The 23,458-nt window shown below is 50.6% G+C and overlaps 1 long non-coding RNA gene across 1 annotated transcript in view; it reads left to right on the plus strand.

The window, feature by feature from the left end:
• LOC116980969 overlaps nt 1-12,945 on the plus strand; it is a 28,991-nt gene extending 16,046 nt beyond the window's left edge. Inside the window, exon 4 of the long non-coding RNA XR_004414131.1 lies at nt 12,824-12,945. This is a non-coding gene — a long non-coding RNA (uncharacterized LOC116980969). The remainder of the gene's footprint in view (nt 1-12,823) is intronic.
• Nucleotides 12,946-23,458: the final 10,513 nt, after the last annotated feature.

The following is a 23,458-nucleotide window of genomic DNA, read 5'->3' on the forward strand; positions in this document are numbered from 1 at the left end:
TAGAAGCCCTTTTTAATGTAAATATATACAGCCTAACTTCAGCTGTTTGCTTTATGAGACTCTGCGGTTGCTGGCGGTCACGGGTTTAGAGATTGATTTTTAAACTACTATAACTATTTTACGAGGCCTTTAAAACTAATAATAGCTTTTGCGACGGGGTCTTCCAGCGATTTTTCGTTAATAATTAACTAGGCTGAACATCTTCGATTTGAACAGCCTAGAGAAAATCGCGTTTTAAACCCGCCCCCTCTAAACGGCGCCAAAATCGCGCACACCCGTAGCGGCAGATTTTCAAAGACGCTTCAGGTAGGCTTTGCAACATACCTACTATGTACATCGCTACACGGGACAATAAACTACACTCAACTCAAATGCTCCATTTTGATTTAGGAAATGTCAACAGAGTGGAACAAACGTACACGTGTGAAGATCCAGTCGTTCGAACTGTAGCGATAAACGTGACTTTAAAACATTGTGGAAAACCTGCTCATGTATCTGTTAATGTAAGTGTTTTGAGAGAGAGAGAGGGGGAGAGAGAGAGGGGGAGAGAGAGAGAGGGGAGTGTGAGAGAGAGAGAGAGAGAGAGAGAGAGAGAGGGGGGAGAGAGAGGGGGAGATAGAGGGGGGAGAGAGATGAGAGAGTGAGAGAGAGGGGGGAGAGAGAGAGGAGGGGGAGAGTGAGGAGAGGGGGAGAGAGAGAGAGGGGAGAGAGAGGGGGAGATAGAGGGGAGAGAGAGATGAGAGAGGGAGAGAGAGGGGGGAGAGAGAGAGGAGGGGCAGAGTGAGGAGAGGGGGGAAGAGACGGAAGGGGTGTTTGAAACTCCCGTGATCGGGGTGTTTGAAACTCCCGTGATGCCGTTTTTGACGGGAGCCCCTCCCCTCCGCACGACCAACGGTTTAAATCGCCGCTCGGACCCACGTGGGAGGCAGGGAACAGGCCAATGGGAGGCTGTTGGTACACAAAAATGCTGGAAAAACTCAGCGGGTGCAGCAGCATCTATGGAGCGAAGGAAATCAGACTGAAGAAAGGTTTCGGCCCGAAACGTTGCCTATTTCCTCCGCTCCATAGATGCTGCTGCACCCGCTGAGTTTCTGCAGCATTTTTCTGTACCTTCGATTTTCCAGCATCTGCAGTTCCTTCTTGAACACAATGGGAGGCTGTTGCCGGGCAGATCTCAGGGCTCGGACACGCTGGAACCGGCCAATGGAAGGCAGTTGCCAGGCAGATCTCAGGGTTCGGACCCCCAGGAACCGGCCAATGGGAGGCTGTTGCCGGGCAGATCTCAGGGTTCGGACCCACAGGAACAGGCTCCCTCAATAAACGCTCAAAACGCCCTCAAAATTGCTAAAAAAACATTAAAACTGCTCAAAAACCCTTAAAACTGGTTACAAAACCCATCAAAACTGCTAAAAAAAAGAGTTACAGGAGCATAAGCTGCAAAACCAGCAGGATGCTGCACAGCTGCTTTCCACAGGCAATAAGACTGGTTAACGGACTATGTCCCTTCCACATACATCATACAACAATACATCTAACCTCGCCCATAATTTGACAGCTAGGCACCTGTCAAAGCAAAGCCACTGTTCGTTCTGAATGTCTGTTTTTATTTCAATTTTTAGGCCTATTTTAGATATTGTAGCGGTGCCAGCTAGCGCACGCAGATATCGAACCCGGCGTTCGGAAGCCGCGGTCACGTGATTCGGGAGGGGCTGTTTTTGCGCGTTTTTTCCCTTCCGCGCGTTAATTCAGCGCTGACCACCTATGTGGCAGACGTGTCTGATTTACCTGTATGCTGAAACTTGAACTTTCGACTAAAGTTTGGTTGAAAACCTCAGTAGTCGTTCTTCAGACCGCCAAATTGGTGACCCCGACCTGAAAGCCGGTGAGCCCTGCCTCGGTACGGCCGATTTGCCCATGTGGAGGTACAGTTCCACCAACACCGAATCGATGATGATTGCACCAAGTATTTCCATGCGGCAGGAGCATTACCACAAGACTGTGCCTCGAGGCTGTTGCCCTTTATCAGAGACCCTCCGTCCAGCGGCAAGTACGAAGGGTTGAAGGCCCTGTTATTTCACGTCTATGGTCTTACCCGTAGAGACAGGGCGGCAAGGTTGCTACACATGGACTGCATCGGCCACCGAAGGCCATCAACGATCATGGCGAATATGTTGGCCCTGATGGACGGCCACCGCCCCTGCTTGCTTTTCGAACAGGCGTTCTTAGAGGAAATGCCCGACGAAGTGCAGCTGATGCTAGCAGGAGCCGATGACAATTAAAATATATTATTATTATTATTATTATTATTATTATTATTATTATTATTATTATTATTATTATTATTATTATTATTATTATTATTATTATTATTATTATTATTATTATTATTATTATTATGTCTTCGACCCACAGCGGCTCGCCGAAAGAGCAGATGAACTGTGGGTGCTCAGACGGCGGGACCTACACGCCATCGCCCGCCCCATGGTCACACAACGGGTACAGCCGCTCCTACACCGAGGAGAAGAAGAGGTGACCCAGCCCAGCGCCAAAGACGAATCGCCGCGACCAGTGGTCTACAACCAACGCAGATGGTGCTACTACCACCAATGGCACGGGCTCGGATCCCGAAGATGTCAGAGCCCTTGTTCGTTTCCGGGAAACGCCTCGGCCGATCGTCCGTAGAGTCGAACGCGATCGACCCCAACATACGCCTCTTCGTCCGTGATCGCCATTCCGGCCACCGTTTCCTGGTGGACTCCGGTGCCCATGCCAGTATCCTGCATCCAAACCCCCGTGACTGTCATGCGGGTAAGGTGGGACCAGTTCTCTCGGCCGTAAACGGGAGCAATATTCGCATGTACGGCAAGCCGACCGCAAAACTAAATTTCGACTCCCGCCAGTACAGGTGGAAGTTTATCGTTGCTGAGGTCGCCCAACCGATCCTGGGGGCCGCTTTCTTGCGCGCGTTCTCCCTGTTGGTCGATGGTCGCATGATCCCTGCGTCGGGCCCACGCCCTGACAAGCATCACTACCCGTCAGCGCCCCTGCAGCAACTCGTCGAGGTAGCTGAGAACCAGCAACATTTCGCAGCCCAACTCGCCGACTTCCCGGGGTTGCTCACGCCCCGGTTCAACGGGGCCGTGCCCCATCAAGGCGCTGTCCGTCACATTCCCACCGAGGGTCCGCCGGTACACGCCCGCGCACGCCGTCTCCCGCCCGATAAACTGCGCATCGCACGAGACGAGTTCCAACTCATGGAGGACATGGGAATTGTCCGGCGGTCGGATAGCCTTTGGTCTTCCCCGTTACACGTGGTGCCCAAAGTGTCCTGGGGTTGGAGACCTTGCGGCGATTACCGGCATTTATTCGCCGTAACTACAGCCGACAGGTATCCGGTCCCGAACATCCAGGATTTCTCGGCCCATCTAGAAGGTGCGACCATCCTCTCGAAGGTCGACCTAATCTGCGGGTATAATCAAATCCCGATACATCCCGACGACGTCCCTAAAACGGCCACCATTACCCCTTTCGGCCTTTTTGAGTGGCTCAGGATGCCTTTTGGCTTGAAGAACGCTGCTCAGGCGTTCCAAGGGCTAATGGATCAAGTCGGCCGGGGTTTGCCGTTTGTCTTCATCTACCTGGATGACATCCTGGTAGCCAGCCGCTCGCAGGCGGAGCATACCAAGCACCTCCGCCTACTATTCCAACGGTTGCACGAACACGGGATAATTATCAACCCAGAGGAGTGCCAGTTCGGACTGTGCTCCATCTCGTTCTTAGGGCATAACATCACCTCCAAGGGAGCGCAGCCACTGCCCAAGAAAATCGACGCCATCCGTCAATTCCCCAAGCCATTATCAATTAAGGGTTTATAGGAGTTTATCGGGACGGTTAACATTTATCACCGTTTGGTCCCGTCTGCAGCCGCCGTCATGCGGCCGTTATTCCAATACCTGGCCGGTAAGCCCAAGGGTTTGGTTTGGTCTAAAGAGGTGCAGAAGGCTTTTGAAGGACCTAAGACCGCATTGGCCAACGCCACTATGCTGGTACACCCCAGGGCTTCAGCCCAAACAGCTGTAACCATGGACGCCTCCGACGTCGAGGTAGGCGCCGTCTTTGAGCAGCGGGCAAGTGATCGCTGGGTGCCACTGGCATTTTTCAGCAGACAGCTGCGAAACCCAGAAACCAAATACAGCACTTTCGACAGGGAGCTCCAGACGCTTTTCCTCACGATCCGCCATTTTCGTTATTTCCTGGAGGGGCGTGCTTTCACCGCGTTTACCGATCACAAGCTGTTAACGTTCGCTTTGATCTTGGTCTGCCAAACGGCACCTTGCCTACATTTCCGAATTCACATCTGACATTCGGCATGTGGCAGGGAAGCTGAATGTCGTGGCCGACGCATTGTCCCGTCCAGCGCTGCCCGAGGTCTCCGTGCTTAGTCCCGCCGTTGAGTACGAGGAACTGGCTGCTGCCCAACGGGCAGACACCAGTATGGGGATGTATCGCAATGCTGAATCAGGACTGTAGCTGGCTGAAGTGCCTTGCGGCACCTCCGGCGTGCGAGTCCTTTATGATATTTCCACCGGTAAAGCCTGTCCGGTTGTCCCGGTTGCTTGGCGGCGTCGAATATTCGATACCATCCACAGCCTAACGCACCCGTCCATTCACGCCACCTCCGCTTTGGTCGCGGTGAATTTCGTCTGGCATGGGCTAAGGAAGCAAGTCGCTGTATGGGCTCGTTCATGCATCCCATGCCAGACCTCCAAAGTGCAGAGACATGTGCACCAGCCGGTCCAGGATTTCGCCGTCCCGGACGGCAGGTTCCTGCATATCCGCGTAGACGATCTCACGGGGCGACTTGACGCAAGATGTAACCAGAGTGAAGTGGTCCTTCCTGGTCTAGCACGATATCACACGATATAACGGGGGTAGATAAAGAGTTCCCACGGGTACTCGAGATTTCTGTTATTTGTGCGAGTGACTTGTCCGTCTCCCGAGCTTTCCCGTTATATCTTGAATGAACATTGTGAACTGTGAAGTGTTGTTAAATCATCACGTGGCACAAATGATGTCACTTTTTTAAGACGAGCATTACAAGTGAGAATTGCCTGCCCGCATGCATAATTTATTTTATGGCTCTTGGAGACATGATTCCAACTTCAAACACAGAGCATGTAAAAGCTGCCTGCGACTTTTTTACTTTGCAGCCGCAGGACACAGACGCACTTATAACAGAAGTTTAAGTTAACTGCAAAAAACAGCACTTTTACATCAATAGCAATGTATGTTTTTAAATCATGGATAACATTAAATGGTTTTCCTGTTGATGTACTAATATATCGTTATATATACTCACATGAGCACCCGGGATACTCCGCAGCCTTCGTCTCCAGCAGGTTCCGTTTTCTCTCCCTGTTTCTGTAATCCTCTCTGGATTTATCGTAAACAATTTCGTTGAATTGGTACCATTCTACAAGTTCCCCCTCTTGTTCCCTGGTGAAGTTATATGGCCTTACCTTCTGCCATCTTCCCTTTATATACGCGTCTGTTGAGGCTATTCCTACAACGGCTACTGGGGAGGCAATCTGAAATCCACCTTGCTCACCCTCTCCCTGCTCCAAGGAGCCCACAGGCAGTGTTATCTGTGGCATCTCCTGTTGCCTCTCCACCTGTCTCTCTTGCTGCGTCTCCTCCTCATTCTCCTGCATGGCAAAAACATCTCTGACACGCTTTACCCCCTTTCTTTGAGCTTTTCAGGGAGCCATCTCTGCAAGTGTTCCAGTGAAAAAGATTCTCCAACAATGACAATGAGGTGGGACGTCCTCGATGGACACATGTTCCATTGGCGATATTGAGACCACCTTTTTTACTCACCTTCTGTCTCCTCTGTCCAGCTTCCGGGTTCACCGTTCGCAGGAGTTCCCACGGTAAACGCAAGAGTTATTACGGATATCGCACTGGCCACTACGTTCATATAATGTTGCAATGTTCAACCACAAGTGTACAAGTCACTCTTGGAGAAATTCAAGCTTGCTTGAATTTTCTCCCGAGTCAACAAGTTACACGAGTACCTGCCGTTAGCTGTGGTCCACGGTGGTCCACGAATGCCGTACGGTTATCGTACGAGGTTCCCACGATGTTCAACTCTGCTTACCTCTTGCGTCAAGTCGCCCCGTGAGAAAGCCCCATCGTGGACAGGTTTACCAGGTGGGCGGAGGCAATCCCGTTGGCCGATACCTCCGCCGAGGCTTGTATCGCAATGGGTCGCTCGTTTCGGGGTCCCTTCAGTTATTACGACAGATCGTGGGGCCCAGTTCACGTCCTCCCTGTGGTGTGGTATGGCGCAGCTGTATGGCACGAAGCTACATCAAACCACCGCTTATCACCCGGAGTCTAACGGGTTGGTTGAGCGGTTCCACAGACACCTTAAGTCGGCTTTGAAGGCACGACTAACCGGCCCTGATTGGGTTACCTTGGGTCCTCCTGGGCATCAGAACAACGCCTAAGGAGGACCGCAAAGCCTCCTCGGTCGAGTTGGTTTATGGCTCGGGTTTGCGGGTTCCCGGGGATTTCTTGCCTGTCCCCCGGGACCAGGAGACAGTTGTTGGCGGACCTTCGCGAGTGGGCGTGCGCTTTGGTCCCGGTTCCCACTTCCTGGCATGGTTGACCTTCGGTTCATGTGCGAACTATGTTACGGGATTGTGCTTATGTTTTTCTCCGTAGAGACACTCATCGTTCGCCGTTACAGCGGGTGTACGAGGGTCCGTACAGGGTGCTCAGTACCGGTGTTTCGATATTCACGTTGGACATGGGGGGCAAAGAGGAGTTTGTCTCCGTGAGCCGCCTTAAGCCTGCACATGTGGATGACGATTGCCCAGTGACAGTGGCCATTCCACGGCGTAGAGGACGTCCACCTGTTGTTTTGCCGCCCTCTGCACCTGTTACCTCCGGTCACGTTTCTCCGGTTCCCTTTGTTACGCCCGTCCCTCATTCGCGTTTTTCGCGACCCTCCGGTCCTGTTGTACCGGTCCCCTATGTTACGATCGCCCCACCACTTCGGACTACGCGTTCCGGTCGTACCGTCCGTTTGATGTAGCGGCGCCAGCTAGCGCACACAGATATCGAACCCGGCATTCGGAAGCCGCGGTCACGTGACTTGGGAGGGGTTGTTGTTTTTGCGCGGTTTTACCCTTGCGCGCGTTAATCCAGCGCTGACTACCAATATGGCCAGACGTGTCTGATTTACCTGTATGCTGAAACTTGAGCATTCGAATAAAGTTTGGTTGAAAACCTCAGTAGTCGTTTTTCAGACCGCCAAAATATGTTAATTTTAATTTTAAAGCTATATGTATTTATTCTGTTTTTATTAACTGCACTGGCGGGAACTGATAGAGAAACAATGTACTCAGTTAAAATAACATTAAAGTAAGTACTGAATACTGAACTGCTCAAAAACCCTTAAAACTGCTCAAAAACCCTATGCTCAAAAAACCCTTAAAACTGCTCAAAAACCCCTCAAGACTGCTCAAACCCTCAAATAAACCTTCAAAACAGCTCATGAATCGTCAACACCTCAAAAACCTTCAAAACTGCTGAAAACAACTGAACCCCGATCCCATAAAACTGCAAAAAAAAACTAAAAAACCATCTAAACTACAAAAAAAACTCTTAAAACCGCACGTTTCATCAACCCTCAAAGGCCCTCAAGACCCCTGAAAAAACCCCTCAAAAACCCTGCTTAAAAACCCTCACCAACCCGCAAACCCCTCAAAACTGCTCCAAAAGCCCTCAAAAACCATCAACACTTCTAAAAAAAAAACCCAAAGCTGCTTAAAAAACCCTCAAAATAGCTAAAAATCCCTCAAAAACCCTCAAACCTTCTCAATCCCACGCCAAGCCGCAACCCTGAAAACTGCTCAAAACCCTGAAAACTGCTCAAAAATACCTCAAAACTGCTCAACAACACCTCAAAAAATCAACCCTCACAAGCCCAGAAAACCCCCCTCAAAACTGCTGAAAAACCCGTCAACGCCTCCATTCCTCTGGCCCCTCTCTCTCTCCCCTCCCCCACACCCCTCCCCTACACCCCCACCTCCACACCCCATCCTCCACACCTCCTCCCCTACACCCCCTCCCCTACATCCCCTCCCCTACATCCCCTCCCCCACACCTCCTCCCCTACACCTCTCCCCTACACCCCTTTCCCTACATCCCCTCCCCTACATCCCCTCCCCCACACACCCTCCCCTACACCCCCTTCCCTACACCCCCTCCCCTGCATCCCCTCCCCCACACCCCCTTGCCTACACCCTACCCCTCCCATACACCCCCTCCCCTACATCCCCTCACCCACACCCCCTCCCCTACACCCCATCCCCCACACCCCCTGCCCTACACCTCTCCCCTACACCCCCTCCCCTACATCCCCTCCCCTACACCCCATCCCCCACACCTCTCCCCTACATCCCCTCCCCTACAACCGTTTCCCTATTCCCCTCCCCTTCACCCCCTTCCCTACTCCCCTCCCATACCCCACACCCCTTTCCCAACTCCCCTACCCTACATCCCCTCCCCCACACCCCTCCCCTACACCCCCTTCCCTACTCCCCTCCCCCACACCCCCTCCCCTACACCCCCTCACCCACACCCCCTTCCCTACACCCCTTTCCCTACTCCCCTCCCCTACACCCCCTCCACCACCCTTTTTCTTTCTTCTAAACTTAATATTAGGGAGAGACAGACAGGGGAGAGAAGAGCCACTGCGCAGGCGCGTGGGAAGCGTTGAGGGTGTCGACGGTCGCGTCTACGCATGCGTGGGAGTGTCAGGGCACCGGCGCACTTCATTGCGCAGCCGCCAAGTGCTTCAGTATTGCCGGTGGTCATAGTGCGCATGTGTGTCAGGGACAATGAAACTACAACTCCCAGCAGCCTTCACTGTTTGATTCAACATGGAGCATGGAGCAACAAAATTACTACATAAACTGTTTTCTCTCTAATTACTAAAATAAACTTTTTCTCTCTTCTAAACTTTTGTTAATTTTCATTTGAAAAATAAACTCTTTCTATATTTCCTACATTAACTTTTTTTCTCTCCAATTACTCAAATTTACTTTTTTTCTACTAAAATAAACATTTTAATTTTTTTAATTTGAAAAATAATCTCTCTCTATATTTCCTAAATAAACGTTTTTCTCTCTAATAACTGAAATAAACTTAAAATTGTTTTTATTTGAAATATAAGCTCTTTCTATATTTCCAAAATAAACTTTTTTCCCCTCTAATTACCAAAATATACGTTTTTAATTTTTATTTGAAAAGCAATCTCTTTCTATATTTCCCACATAAACATTTTTCTCTCTAATTACTGAAATAAACCTTTTTCTACTAAAATAAACTTTATTTTTTTTTGAAAAATAAACTCTTTCTATATTTCCTAAATAAATGTTTTCTCTCTAATTACTAAAATATACTTCCTGACATCTGTATTTGAAAGCAAAGCTTTCTATATTGCCTAAATAAACTTTTTTGCCCTCTAATTACTAAAATTAACTTTTTTCTCTCAAAATACTTAAATAAACTTTCTCAAAAGTAATTTATTGGCAGAGCTCACCTGATAACATTTGTCTGTGATTGGAGAAAGCGAAGAGAGATAAAAGGATGCGAGAAAGAGAGGGAGAGAGAAAGAGAGGGGGAGAAAGAGAGGGAGAGAGAAAGAGGAGAGAGAAAGAGAAGGGGAGAAAGAGTATCTGAGAGCGAGTAGGAATTAGGAATAAAGAGATGAAAGAGTACTCCCGACGCTCTCCCCTTTTTTCTCCCTCTCTTCCCTCTCCCTCTCCTCTTCCCTCTCTCTCTACCTCTCTTTTCCTCCCTTTCTCTCCCTCTCCTCTTCATCTCCCATCTTTTTCTCACTCTCTCTTCTCTCCCTCGTTTCTCTCCCTCTCTTCTTTCCTCTCTTCTCTTCTCCCTTGCTTCTACCCCTCTCTTTTCCTCTCCCCATCTTTTCTCTTTCCTTCTTACTGCTTCTTCTCTCTCCTCTCCTCTCTGACTCTCCCTCCTCTTCTCTCTCCCTCCTCTTCCTCCCCCTCTCTCCCTCTCTTCTCTCTCCCTCTTTCTCCTTCTCTTCCCCCTCTTCTCTCTTTTTTGCCTCTCTTTCTTTTCTTTCCCCTCTTTTCTCTATCCGCCTCTCTTTTCTTCTCCCTCGTTCTCCGGGCACAGCTATCTTTTTCGCTCCATCGCTTTCCTTTCTCCCTGTATATTCCCAACTAGGTCTCTCTTTTCCGCGATCGCGAGCTTGGCCGAGAGAGGAGCGCGGCAAGGAGGGAGTGAGAAAGAAAGTGGGGGAGTAAGGTGATAGGTGAATAGATAAGGGGGGGGCAGATTTTGTGGTGTGCACCCTTTAATTTAGTCTCATACCACAAAATGTTCCCCCCTCCTTTACCTATTCACCTTAAAAAGTTACCCCTCAGATTCCTATTCAATTTTTCCCCATCCCCGCATCTCTCACCTTACACCCATGTTCTATGTTCCTCGATTCCCCTACTCTGGGCAAGACACTCTATGCGTCTACCCGATCTATTCCCCTCAGATTCCTATCTAATTTTTCCCACCCCCGCGTCGCTCACCTTAAACCCATCTCCTCTGGTCCTCGATTGCCCTACTCTGGGCAAGAGACCCTGTGTGTCTAACCGATCTATTCCTCTGGTGATTTTGTACACCTCTATAAGATCACCCCTCATCCTCCTGCGCTCCAATGAATAGAGTCCCAGACTGCCCCAACCTCTCCCCGTAGCTCAGGCCCCTTGAGTCCCGGCAACATCCTCGTAAATCTTCTCTGCGCCCTTCTCTCCTCCAGCTTCCTGTTTCACCTCCTACTCCAGCTTCTCTCCTTCTCTTTTTCTCTCCCCCCTTTCACTTTATAGGGACTTTATCCCATTTTGTCTACCTTTATTTCACGCTCCCTTTCTTGCTCAATCTTTTGCCTTTTCCTTCTCCTCTCTCCCTCCCTTGTCTCTCTCTCCCTCCCCCTTCTCCCTCTCTCTGTCTCTCTCTTCCTGTCTCTCTCTCTCTCTCCTTCTTGCTGTCTCTATCTGTCTCTCCCTCTGTCTGTCAGTCAGTCACACACACTCACCCCCACCCCTCCTCTCTCTCCCTGCCACACTCCTCCTGTGTCTGCGTGTCTGTCTGTCTGTGTGTATGTCTGTCTGTCTGTGTGAGTGTGTGTGTGTGAGTGTCCGTGTGAGTGTGTCTGTGTGAGAGTGTGTGTGTGAGGTGGAGGGTATGTGTGTGTGAGGTGGATGGTGTGTGTGTGAGGTGGAGGGAGTGAGTGTGTGAGGTAGAGGGTGTGTGTGTGTGTGTGAGGTGGAGGGTGTGAGTGTGAATGTTCAATAAATAACAAATAGTACAAATAATAGTTTTTTGTAGTTCTGAGCTTATTCGCTGTTTAATAGTCTGTACACAAAAATGCTGGAGAAACTCAGCGGGTGCAGCAGCATCTATGGAGCAAAGGAAATAGGCAAAGTTTCGGGCTCCATAGATGCTGCTGCACCAGCTGAGTTCCTCCAGCATTTTTGTGTATCTTTGATTTTCCAGCATCTGCAGTTATTTCTTAAACACATGTTTAACAGCCTGATGGCTGTCAGGAAGAAGCTGTCTCTGAGTGTGTGTGTGTGAGTATGTGCGTGTGTGAGTCTGTGTGTGTGTGAGTGTATGTGTGTGCACTCTGTTTGAAATGCTGTGAAATTGGATTTGCTAGCCTGCACTCTGCTTGAAGTGCTGTGAGATTGGATTTGCTGTCTGCACTCTTCATGGAGTGCGATGAGGTTGGACTTGCGACCTGCACTCTGCTTGGAATGCTGTGAGGTTGGATTTGCTGCCTGCACTCCTGCTTTGAGTGCTGTGAGATTAGATTTGCTGCCTGCACTCCGCTTCAAGTGCTGTGAGATTGGATGTGCAGGCCTGCACTGAATGACTTTTGAGGTAAATTCTCAGATTTTCTTCGTTAAAATTTGACCGCTCAATGTCTCCATATTAAAATAGTCTTTTTTTTATCAACAGCAAAGAGCCATCAAGAGGCAGTGAGCAGCAGATAACAAGAGACTCAACAAGAAATAACTTAATAAATCTCATCTTTAACATTTAAATTGTTGTTATATTTTAAGAATCATTCACATTTTAAACTTTAATAAATCCTTTTTCCATGCCTTCATGTTCTTCATCACAATGGGAACCTAATAGGCAGGAATGGCTGCGCTGGCGGAGAGCCACTAAGACTTACTGAGCCTGAGTTACTGAGCTGCCAGGCCCGAGTCACTGAGCTGCCAGCCAAAGAATCCATTCGGTCCACAATGTCCATACTAGCACTCTGGAAACCAGCCCCTTCAGCCCACAACAAACACCCTAGCGCTCCAGAAAGCCCCCCTCCTCAACTGGCCAGCAATATTGGAATTGGTGGAGAGGTGGAATATTGCGTTGGGAGACCAGCCCTCTCGTGTGAAGCTGCTACCCAACAGGTCCCACTTAGTCTAGTTCTCTTTTAAATTTGACCGCTTTCTGTTTTTCAGCAAATCTCCATTTTTAATTTGTGAACCAAACTTGACCAAATTAAACTATTTCACAATGAGGTCAGGATAAACTTGCTTTATTTGTTACGTAAGGAACAAATGCACCAAAATTTTCTTTAAAAAAAAAAGTTTTTGGGCTAGTGGCAGCCAGCTGGTACTATGAGCAGTAGGCTGTGTGCAACTTGGCTCACTTTAGCATTTTCACGGGTACAGTATGAATGAGATGGTGCTGGTATTGTTGATTGTCTGCTCCACGAGAGGGGCAAGGAGGGCTTATATTCGGAACACTTCTCCATCCCTTTCCCACCCCGGATGGCTGACCTGCTGAGTTCTACCGGCACTTTGGAGGGGAATGAACGGGTGACGTGTCGGGTCTGGACACTGCTGTTCCTCCAGCTTTTGTGTCACCTTGTCAAAGTTCGTTTCTTAAAAAGCAGATAGCAACAAAAATGTTAAAGGTTTAATTGATTCATCAGACGGGAGTGGCAAGATCTACAATGAGCACAACCGTTGCTCAATGCTTCTCGGGCTCCACTCTCACAACAAAGGAAACTTAGCGCAATTATACATTTTTCTTATCAGTAAAACACTCCTACCAAGTCTGAATATGGCATGACTGAAATATTCTGTAGCCTTTCAGAATATCGGAAAAGCTGGATCCAAATCAAGCTCATCCAATAACAAGTTATTATTTATCTCTGGAGCATCGGCTATTTTATTTAATCTTTGTTTCTTTATGGCCTTGAAAGAAGCAGATGTTATTACGCAGGCTGCCATCTTAATGTCTTTATTAAAAAGACAACCTGTCCTCCATATTGTTCCATATCATTTGCAAAGTCATTCAGACTTGGCACCGAGCCATTCTTTTGTTCTACTAGACCATGCTTTTGTAGAAGATCGACTCCATTTTAGATTTGGCTATTAACTCTTTCAACCTCACTCTGGCAATGGAGGAGGCTCAAGACAGAAAGATCAGTGTGGGAGTGGGAAGGGGAGTTAAAATTGTTGGCAACCGGGAGATGCAGCAAGCCTTGGCAGACTGAGTGCAAGTGTTGGGTGAAATGCACGCCTAGTCTAGATACAAGGAGAGTGTGTGTGAGGGAGCGTGAGTGAGAATGTATGTGTGAGAATCTGTGAGTGAGAATGTGTGTGTGAGAGAGTGTGAGAGTGTGTGTGTGAGTGCGTGTGTGAGAGCAAGAGAGAGGGAGTGTGTGTGAGAGAGAGGGCGTGTTTGTGTGTGTGTGTGAGAGAGAAAGAGAGAGGGGGTGAATTTGGAGTATTGCATACAGGTCTGGTCACTTCATTACAGGACTAATGTGGAGGCTTTGGAGAAGGTGAAGAGATCGTTAACCAGAATGGTTTAAAAACAAGGAACTGCAGATGCTGGGTTACAAAAATGGACACAAAATGCTGGAGTAACTCAGCGGGACAGGCAGTATCTCTGGAGAGACGGAATGGGTGACTGAAGAAGCGACCCGAAACATTACCCATTCCTTCCAGCATTTTGTGTCTACCTGAACAGCACCTATCCACGTGGCGGTGTGCCAGCAGGCTGGAGGAGCGGGCAAAGGCCTTGCCACAGAGCGGGCAGGTGAAGGGGTGCTGGCCGGTGTGGACTCGCCGGTGCTCCAGCAGGTGGTCAAGGCAGGTGAAGCCCTTACCACAGGACAGGCAGGGGAAGGGAAGCTCACCGCTGTGGGTACGCCGGTGGTGCCACAGCCTGGACATGTGGGTGAAACACTTGACACACTCAGCGCACACAAAGGGTCTCTCTCTGGTGTGTATCCGCTGGTGCTCCCACAGCTCCCATGCTCTCTTGTCACAGTGGGAGCAGCTGCTCGCCGGCGTGGGACCGCTGATGCTGCCGCAACCCCCGTGAGCTGTCAAACTCCTCACCACAGTACGGGCAGTCGTAGGGCTGACCACTGGTGTGCACGCGCTGGTTAGACAGGGTGTGGGAGGCCGTGGCAAAGCGCTCTCCACACACCGGGCTGGGGATGGGACAGTCGCCGGCATGCACCCGCTGGTGGGACAGCAGCTTGGTGGAGCAGGTGAAGCCCTTGCCGCACTGGGCGCAGGTGAAGGGACGCTCGCCAGTGTGGATGCGCTGGTGCTTCAGCAGGTAGCTGGACTGGGCAAAGCCCTTGCCGCTCTGGGCGCAGGTGTAGGGGCGTTCACCGGTGTGGGTGCGCTGGTGCACCAACAGGTAACTGGACTGGGTGAAGCCCTTGCCGCACTGGGCGCAGGTGTAGGAACGCTCGCTGGTGTGGATGCGCTGGTGCTTCAGCAGGTTGCTGGAATGGGTGAAGCTCTTGCCACAGTCATTGCAGGTATGGGGTCGCTCCCCGGTGTGCACGCGCCTGTGCCTCTTCAGGTGCTTGGACGACTTGAAGCCTTTGTCGCAGTCGGAGCAGGTGAAGGGCCGCTCACTGCTGTGCACCCGCCGGTGCTGCCGTAGCCCCGCCAACTGAGCAAAGCTCTTACCGCAGGTGGAGCAGCCATAGGGCTTCTCGCCCGTGTGCACCTGCCGGTGGATCTTCAGCACATCTGCCTTCTTGAAGCTCATGCCACAGTCGGAGCAGGTGAAGGGCCTCTCGCTGGAGTGCACGCGGTTGTGCTGCACCAGGGAGTCGTAGCGGGTGAAGCTCTTGCCGCACTCCGAGCAGTCAAAGGGGCGTTCTCCCGTGTGCACCCGCCGGTGGGTCTCTAGCAGGCTCGGCTTCTGCCAGGCCTTGCCACACACGTCACATTTATAGCGCTTCTCCTTGTTGTGCCTGGTCATGTTGTCCTTCATCGAAACTCAGCCCGCACACCGAGCAGATTGGGGAGGCTCACCGGCACCCTGGCCGCCCTCTATCTCTGCTCACGTCCCCGTCTCTCCGTCCACAGCAACCCTGCAGGAGGGGAAGACAGAGGGTCAACAAGCTGGCAACTAGCACATATTGGGTGCGTTTATGGCGGAGGAAACCATTATATAATTCTGCGCGGCACAGTGGCGCAGCAGTACAGTTGCTGCCTCACCGCCAGAGACCCGGGTTCGATCCTGACTACGCAGGGCTCGAAATTAACGGTTGCTCGGGTGCCACTGACCACTCAAAGCGCCGCCAGGCAACCTAAACACCAAGTCATTTTGCCCGGCTTGGCAACCAGATACTGTTTTGTACCGAAGACAGACACAAAAAACAGGAGTAACTCCGCGGGTCAGGCAGCATCTCTGGAGAAAAGGAACGCGACGTTTTTGTCGGCGGTGACGGCTGTATTGCGTGGGAAAGACACTAGGTGCGGGTCGGAGCGAATGACGGGCCCCGAACAGCGGCTCCATCTCCTCCTCCTCCCGCCCACCCTGATAGCGGCCGCTGCTTGCAATTGCGCTAACTGCGCTTTCAATACAAACCCTCCCGCACGCCGAGGCAGGGAGGAGGGAGGGAGGGGAAGGCCTCGGCGTGCGGGAGGGTTTGTATTGAAAGCGCCATTAGCGCATTTGCAAACAGAGGCCCTTATCAGGGTGGGCGGGGTGCGGGAGGAGGTGATAGAGCCACTGCCGCGGCCGCTGCTGCCGCTGTGCGGGACCCGTCATTCGCTCCGACCCTTCTGAAGCAGCTGCACCAAAGTTACTATCGCTATGGGATCTTTGAGCTGCACCGCTCGGCCCCGCACCTTGCTGTTGGCTGGCGGATGAGGGAGGCGGAGGCAAGGAGTTCCCAACGGCCAAGGCAGCGGGGCGATGGTGTCCGAGGAGCGCTGACCCTCCTTCCTCCGTACCTCGCCCCCCTTCTCTCTCGTACGCTCCCTCCACCCCACCCCCCTTATCCCAGGACCCCTCGTCTCCATCCCGCACTGATCCCCATTCCAGCCTCTATTCAGTCCTCACTGACATCCCCTGTGCTCCCCTCCCCATCTCCCCCCCCCCCAAATCTATTCATCCTGCGCTGATCACCCTATCCACCTCGCATTGATTCTCCTGCCACCCCCACCCCCATCCATCCTACACTGGTCCCCCAATTCATCCTCTACTTACCCCTTTCCCAGCCATCCTGCACTTCTCCTCCATCCATCCTGTACTAATCCACGCATTCATCCCGTACTGACCCACCCTCCATTTACCCTGCACCTTCCCCTCATTCACCCTGTAGTGATCTCCCATTCATCCTGCACAGCCCCTCCGATCCACACTGTACTGACCCCCCCACCCATTCATCCTGCGCTTATCCCCCCCCCCCCATCCATCCTGTACTGATCCTCCCATTCAAGAAGAATGGGGGGAACAGTCTGAAGAAGGGTCTCGACCCGAAACATTGCCTATTTCCTTCGCTCCATTGATGCTGCCTCACCCGCTGAGTTTCTCCAGCACTTTTGTCTACCCCCATCCATCCCTCACTCTCTCGCTCTGTCTCTCTTTCTTTCTCTCTCTCGCTCCTATCTCTCTCTTTCTGTCTCTCTCTCTCTCTCTCTCTCTCTCTCTCTCTCTCTCTGTCTCTCTCAACCATATAACATATATCCATGTAACAATTACAGCATGGAAACAGGCCAATTCGGCCCGACTAGTCCATGCCGAACACTTACTCTCACCTAGTCCCATCTACCGGCACTCAGACCATAACCCTCCATTCCTTTCCCGTCCATATACCTATCCAATGAATTTTTAAATGATAAAATCGAACCTGCCCCCACCACTTCCACTGGAAGCTCATTCCACACAGCTACCACTCTCATGAGTAAAGAAGTTACCCCTCATGTTACACCTAAACTTTTGTCCCTTAATTCTCAAATCACGTCCTCTTGTTTGAATCTTCCCTACTCTCAATGGGAAAAGCTTATCCACGTCAACTCTGTCTATCCCTCTCATCATTTTAAAGATCTCTATCAAGTCCCCCCTTAACCTTCTGCGCTCCAAAGAATAAAGACCTAACTTGTTCAACGTTTCTCTGTAACTTAGGTGCTGAAACCCAGGCAACATTCCAGTAAATCTCCTCTGTACTCTCTCTATTTTGTTGACATCTTTCCTATAATTTGGCGACCAAAATTGTACACCATATTCCAGAATTGGCCTTGCCAATGCCTTGTACAATTTTAACATTACATCCCAACTTCTATACTCAATGCTCTGATTTATAAAGGCCAGCACACCAAAAGCTTTCTTTACCACCCGATCTACATGAGGTTCTACCTTCAGGGAACTATGCACAGTTATTCCTAGACCGCTCTGTTCAACTGCATTCCTCAATTCGTTACCATTTACCATGTAAGTCCTATTTTGATTTGTCCTGCCAAGATGTAGCACCTCACACTTATCAGCATTAAACTGCATCTGTCATCTTTCAGCTCACTCTTCCAAATGGCCTAAATCTCTCTGTAGACTTTGAAAATCTACTTCATTATCCACAACACCACCTATCTTAGTATCATCTGCATACATAGTCACCGGCCTCCAACCAGACAGTTATCCTCCATTACTCTCTGGTATCTCCCATTCAGCCACTGTTGAATCCATCTTGCTACTCCACCATTAATACCCAACAATTGAACCTTCTTAACCAACCTTCCATGTGGAACCTTGTCAAAGGCCTTACTGAAGTCCACATAGACACCATCCACCACTTTACCCTCATCAATTTCCTTAGTAACCTCTTCAAAAAATTCAAGAAGATTAGTCAAACATGACCTTCCAGGCACAAATCCACATTGACTGTTCCTAATCAGACCCTGTTTATCCGGATGCTTATATATATTATCTCTAAGTATCCTTTCCATTAATTTGCTCACCACTGATGTCAAACTAACAGGTCTATTGTTGCTAGGTTTACTCTTAGAACCCTTTTTACACAAGGGAACAACATAGAAACATAGAGAATAGGTGCAGGAGTAAGCCATTCGGCCCTTCGAGCCTGCACCGCCATTCAATATGATCATGGCTGATCATCTAACTCAGTATCCTGTACCTGCCTTCTCTCCATACCCCCTGATCCCTTTAGCCACAAGGGCCACATCGAACAACCTCTTAAATATAGCCAATGAACTGGCCTCAACTACCTTCTGTGGCAGAGAGTTCCAGAGATTCACCACTCTCTGTGTGAAAAATGTTTTTCTCATCGCAGTACATGCGCAGTACACCAATCCTCCGGCACCATTCCCGTTTCTAATAACATTTGAAATATTTCTGTCATAGCCCCTGCTATTCCTACACTAACTTCCCTCAATGTCCTAGGGAATATTCTGTCAGGACCTGGAGACTTATCCACTTTTATATTTTTCAAAAGTGTCAGTATTTCCTTTTCTTTGATCTTCATAGTTTCCATAGCTACTCTACTTGTTTCCCTTACCTCACATAATTCAATATCCTTCTCCTTCTTCGGTGAATACCGAAGAAAAGGAATTGTTCAATATCTCCCCCATCTCTTTTGGCTCTGCAGATAGCTGTCCACTCTGATTCTCTAATGGACCAATTTCACCCCTTGTTATCCTTTTGCTATTAATATAGCTGTAGAAACCCTTTGGATTTACTTTCACCTTACTTGCCAAAGCAACATCATATCTTCTTTTAGCTTTTCTAATTTCTTTCTTAAGATTCTTTTTACATTCTTTATACTCCTCAAGCACCTCATTTACTCCATGCTGCCTTTAATTATTGCAGATCTCTCTTTTTCCAAACCGTGTCCAATTTCCCTTGAAAACCATGGCTCTTTCCAATTTTTACTCTTTCCTTTCAACCAAACAGGGACATAAAGTTTCTGTACTCTTAAAATGTCACCTTTAAATGTCCTCCATTTCTCTTCTACATCCTTCCCACAAAACAAAATGCCCCAATTCACTCCTTTTAAATCCTTTCGCATCTCCTCAAAGTTAGCCTTTCTCCAATCAAAAATCTCAACCCTTGGTCCAGTACTGACCTTCTCCACAATTATATTGAAACTAATGGTATTGTGATCACTGGACCCGAAGTGCTCCCCAACACATACCTCCGCCACCTAACCTGTCTCATTTCCTAACAGGAGGTCCAGTACTGCCCCATCTCTGGTAGGTAACTCTAGGTATTGCTGCGAAAAACTACCCTGCACACATTTTACAAACTCCAAATCATCCAGCCCTTTTACAGAATGTGTTTCCCAGTCTATGTGTGGAACATTGAAATTTCCCACCATCACTACCTTGTGCTTACTACTAATATCTGCTATCTCCTTACATATTTGCTCTTCCAATTCTCGCTCCCCATTAGGCGGTCTATAATACACCCCTATAAGTGTTGTGACACCTTTCCCATTTCTCAGTTCCACCCAAATAGCTTCCCTAGACGAGCCTTCCAATCTATCCTGCCAAAGCACTGCTGTAATATCTTCCCAGACAAGCAATGCAATACCTCCACCTCTTGCCCCTCCAATTCTATCACACCTGAAGCAACAAAATCCTGTAATATTTAGTTTCCAATCACAGCCCTCCTGCAACCATGTTTCACTAATCGCCACAACATCATACTTCCAGGTGTGAATCAAGGCTCTAAGCTCGTCCACCTTTCTTACAATGCTCCTAGCATTAAAATATACTCATTTAAGATACCCACCATTCTGTTTATTATCTTTTTCGTCTTTCTCAACCTCAGGCTCCTCTCCCTCCCATTTCAGGATATCTTGGACACGTTCAGACACATCCCAGACCCTGGCACCAGGGAGGCAAACTACCATCCGGATCTCCTGACTGCATCCACAGAATCGCCTATCTGACCCCCTAACTATAGAGTCCCCTACTACAGGTGCACAACCTTTTATCCGGAGTTCCGGAAACCGAAAAACACCGAAAACCGGCCATTTTCCCCAGGATGTCGTCTGCACACCAAAGCTCGCGTTTGGCGCCAAACTTGACCCGAAACGACCCACGGTCAACCCAGGTCTCTACTACTGTAGCGGCTGCCTCCTCCCCGAAGACCGGGGAGACACTTAAACATCTGTAAATCATTGCTTAAATGTTAGTCAGTTAGTTTGGAGGGCTTTTATGTGAAGGGGGGGGGGGGGGGCGAAGGGGGAAACTTTAATTCTTAGTCCCCTACCTGGTCGGAGAGGCGGGGAGCGGTCAATGCCTTACCGGGTCGCCGTGCAGTAAGCTCCGCAGTGCTGTGGCCGCCAACTCCCAGCTGGGGCTGCGGGCGTCCGGCCGCGGACGGCGCCGGTTGTAGCTCCGACCCCGGCAACTCTACCCCTGGATGCACGGCGCTCCAAATCCAGCGCGGCCCGCGGCCGGACACCCGCAGCCCCAGCTCCGCGATGTTGTGTGTCGGCGGCCACAGCGCTCCGGAGCTTACCGCACGGCGACCCGGTAAGGCATTGCCCGCTCCCCGCTGGTATCCCAGTGCTACGACGCCGCCGACTCCCAACATTCGCGGAGCTGGGGCTGCGGGCGTCCGGCCGCGGGTGGCGCTGGATTTGGAGCGCCGCGCAGCCAGGGGTAGAGTTGCCGGGGTCGGAGCTCCAACCGGCGCCGCCCGCGGCCGGACGCCCGCAGCCCCCAGCTCCGCGATGTTGGGAGACGGCGGCCATAACGCTCCGGAGCTTACTGCACGGCAACCCGGTAAGGCATTGCCCGCTCCCCGCCTCTCCGACCAGGTAGGGGACTAAGAATTAAAGTTTCCCCCTTCACCCCCCCCCCCCACCACATAAAATCCCTCCAAACTAACTGACTAACATTTATGCAATGATTCCCCGGTCTCCGGGGAGGAGGCAGCCACTCCAGACTTTTCAAGCCGCCAGCGCTACCTACCTAATCTACGCTAAATCCGAAATCCGAAATCCGACAAGTGTCTGGTCCCAAGGCTTTCGGATAAAAGGTTGTGCACCTGTACTATTGCCATCCTCTTCTTTTCCCTACCCTTCTGAGCAACAGGGCCGATCTCTGTGCTGGAGGCCCGGCTGCTGTCGCTACCCCCAGGAAGGCTGTCCCCCCCCAACAGTACTAAAACAGGAGTACTTATTGCCAAGGTGTACAGCCACCGGGGAACTCTCTAGTCCCTGCCTCTCCCCCTTGCCCCTCCTAACCGTGACTCACTTGTCTGCCTCCCGTAGTCTTGGAGTGACCACCGCTCTATAACTCCTCTCTGACCTCCTCGCCCTCCCTGACCAGACAGAGGTCATCGACCTGCTGCTCCAGGTTCTTAATACGGTCCCTTAGGAGCCCCATCTTGACGCACCTGGCGCAGATGTGGGCGTCTGGAAGGCTATCAGACTCCATGACTTTCCACATCTGACATCCAGAATAGTAAACTGCCCTGGCCCTCATTCTCCCCTCTTATCCTGGATACAATACAAAGTGCTGGAAGAAATCATCAGGGCCGGCAGTATCTAGGGTTACTCCCAATCAGTTGCGTCCTCTAGTCCGCTTCCACCAATCAGAGGCTTCCTTTTGTCGACTTATTTTGAAGTGTGATGGAAGGTTCCAGAGTGGGCAATGCTGCTCCAGCGCCTGTGTGGAACAAAGCCCCAGGCTCCGTGTTTAAAGTAACTGCCTCTCTCTCTCCCCCCCCTCTCTCTCCCCCTCTCTCTCTCTATCTCTCTCTCTCCCCCCCTCTCTCCCCCCCCCCCCCACCCTCTCTCTCCCCCTCTCTCTCCCCCTCTCGCTCTCTGTATTGAGTTTAGAAGTTGGGAGGACAGGTTGCAGTTGTACAAGACGTTGGTGAGGCAACATTTAGAGTATTGCGTTAAGTTCTGGGCACCGTGTTACAGGAAAGATGTCGTCGAGCTTGGAAAGGGCGCGGTGAAGATTTACGAGGCTGTTGCCGGGACTCGAGGGGCCTGAGCTACATGGAGAGGTTGGGGCAGGGCTGGGACTCTATAGGGAGGTTTCACGGCAGTCGGGTCATGACCCATGACCCGTACTGTTGCTACCCTACGTGGCATACACGCGATGAACCGCAGGTAGGCATTTACTATTGTTTCCAGCGTAGCGGGCCCGTTAAAACCCGCCGAAAATGTCAATTTTTGTGCTGTAAATAGTTATGGAAATCGGGATAAGCATGTGAGACTTCGACCCGTCCCCGCGGCCTACCAGCGGGCCTGGAGCGGCGTCTCCTGAGGGGACCGCCTGGAGCTTCGGCATCGGCTGCGGCGGCGGCACCGGCTCAGCGGCGGCGGCACAGAGGCGGCGCCGGCTCAGCGGCGGCGGCACCGGCTCAACAGCGTCGGCGGCACCGGCGGCAGCGGTACCGACTCGGTATCGGTGGCGGCAGAGCTGCGGGTCGGAGGACGGCGGTGCAGCGCTGGAGCGCCATTGCGGGGCTGGTGGTGACTTCGCTGAAACTCCGGTAACTGGAGCTGGGTCCGTTGCGGAGCTGCGGGTCTGTGGAGCGGCTGCGGGCGGCGGCGCTGAACTTTCCATCGGGAGCCTGGGATCTCTTGATGAGATCGCCAGTTGAGCTCCATTCGGCGCGGCCCTGTCGGCTCCGGAAGCCACGGTCTCGAGTAAGGAGGCCCGACTATGGGTGGACATGGGGATGGGACTGGACTTTGTGCCTTTCCCCACAATGGGAACCATTATGGGGGGATGTTTTGATGTTGAAACTATCTATTTCTGTCATGTTGTATTCTTTTTTTTATGTGCTGCATGGCAAAAATAATTTCACTACACCTAAAGGTGTATGTGACCAAATAAATTTGAACTTTGAACTTTGAGACATTTACCTACTTCAGAATTCCAAAGGTGAGGAGAAATTACGGTAGATAGAAGCGAGAGCTGAAGGGACAACACAGCCAGAGAGCTTGGCGAACATTGGCCGTTTGCTCACTGCATTTCATCAACCAAGGCATTATTTGTGTTTTTTCTTGATTCCTTTGGCATCTAAAAAGTTTCAGATAAATCTGGCTGTAATTTTTTAAATCGCCCATGGTTCTCAAAACGCATCTGAAGAAATATTTACA

The sequence above is a fragment of the Amblyraja radiata genome, chromosome 15, assembly GCF_010909765.2.
Source record: "Amblyraja radiata isolate CabotCenter1 chromosome 15, sAmbRad1.1.pri, whole genome shotgun sequence".
Taxonomy (NCBI): domain Eukaryota; kingdom Metazoa; phylum Chordata; class Chondrichthyes; order Rajiformes; family Rajidae; genus Amblyraja; species Amblyraja radiata.